This window comes from Tupaia chinensis, unplaced genomic scaffold (assembly GCF_000334495.1).
Source record: "Tupaia chinensis unplaced genomic scaffold, TupChi_1.0 Scaffold000098_3, whole genome shotgun sequence".
Taxonomy (NCBI): Eukaryota; Metazoa; Chordata; class Mammalia; order Scandentia; family Tupaiidae; genus Tupaia; species Tupaia belangeri.
In genome coordinates this window covers 2,531,391-2,532,808 of record NW_006159562.1, presented here as the reverse complement: position 1 = coordinate 2,532,808, position 1,418 = coordinate 2,531,391, and positions in this window count along the sequence as shown.

The window sequence follows — 1,418 nt, the reverse complement described above, 5'->3', positions numbered from 1 at the left end:
TTGAATTCAGGCCCCAGATATATCACGCTCGGCCTTGGGGATAAACACCCTCAAAGAGTTCAGAGAATGTACACACAGAAGAACTTAAAATACTTCAGACTAAATTTTTTTTCATTGCTAGAGGGCACACATGCTTGCCAGAGAGAGGCAGAGAGCCAGAGAAAGAGGGAAAGGAGAAAGCACCCCCTCATGGGAAATGGTCATGCTACAATCCCTTCTGCTCCATTTCTTCCTCTTTTCAGGATGTGGGCATGCACTCATATTTCAGTATGTGCTTGGCATGTTTTTCAAGCTGCCAGGTATAGGACTTCAAGCCACATGGTTGACCATGTGGAATCTGGCTACCTTAACCACCAGGTCATGGGGCCAGCCCCACACTCAAAATATATTTTTTTTAACTTTAAAGCATGCCTGCAATGTATGACTATTAAATCAAAGGTAATACCATATTCATCATTATCAACAAATAATTTAAGATGATAAAGAAGACTGGCGGGACCAGTAGTTGGTGTAATAGCTATGTTGCTGGACTCCCATGTAATCGACCATGGTTCGAGTCCCAGGCCCAGCAGCTTAAACTCATACTGGGCACTTGTGCGTGTATGCCCAAGATCCCAGGAGGAGAATGGAGGAGAAGGGATTGTGGCGTGTCCATCCCCAATGGTGGGTGATTTCTCACTTTCTGTCTCTCTGTCTCTCTCTGTCTTCCTGGCAAACACATACACCCTATAGCAAAAACCTCTCAAAAAAACTAAAAATAAATAAAGACTGGCAATATCTGGTTTTTTATTTTTATTTTATTTTTTTACTCGGTTGTGGTAAGTCATTCCACAACCCATTTACCCTGTCTACCTGCTTTCCTGTGTGTGTTAAATGCTTTTTCCCCCCAATCCTCTCCTATCCTCCCACATCTTTGAACCCCTATTCAGTCTCTGTTAACTAGAGTTGTCCTCTCTACTTCCATGTCTTCAAAACCTTCCATTTCTGCCATAGAGCGCAGACATTCAGTATATATTGAGCAAGACATAAAGTGTTTGTCTTTTATAGTCCGGCATATTTCCCTATTAAATCTTCTAAATTCTACCACTTTGTATTGGAAGAATCTCATTGTTCTTCATAACTGAGTAGTATTCCATTGTGTACATGTGTCACATTTTTTAAATACAGTCATCAGTTGTTGGACACTTAGGTCGATTCTATGTTTTAACCATTATAAATAGTTGTAATAAACATAGATGTACAAGTGTCTTTCTGACTGGGAAATGTCCTGTCCTTTACGTAAAAATCAAAGAGTAGGATTACTGGGTCATATGGTAGTTCTATCTGTAAATTTTGAGGATCCTCCATATTTTCTACAATGGCTGCACTAATTTACATTCCCACCATCAATGTATGAGGGTTCCCTTTCACCACAGCCT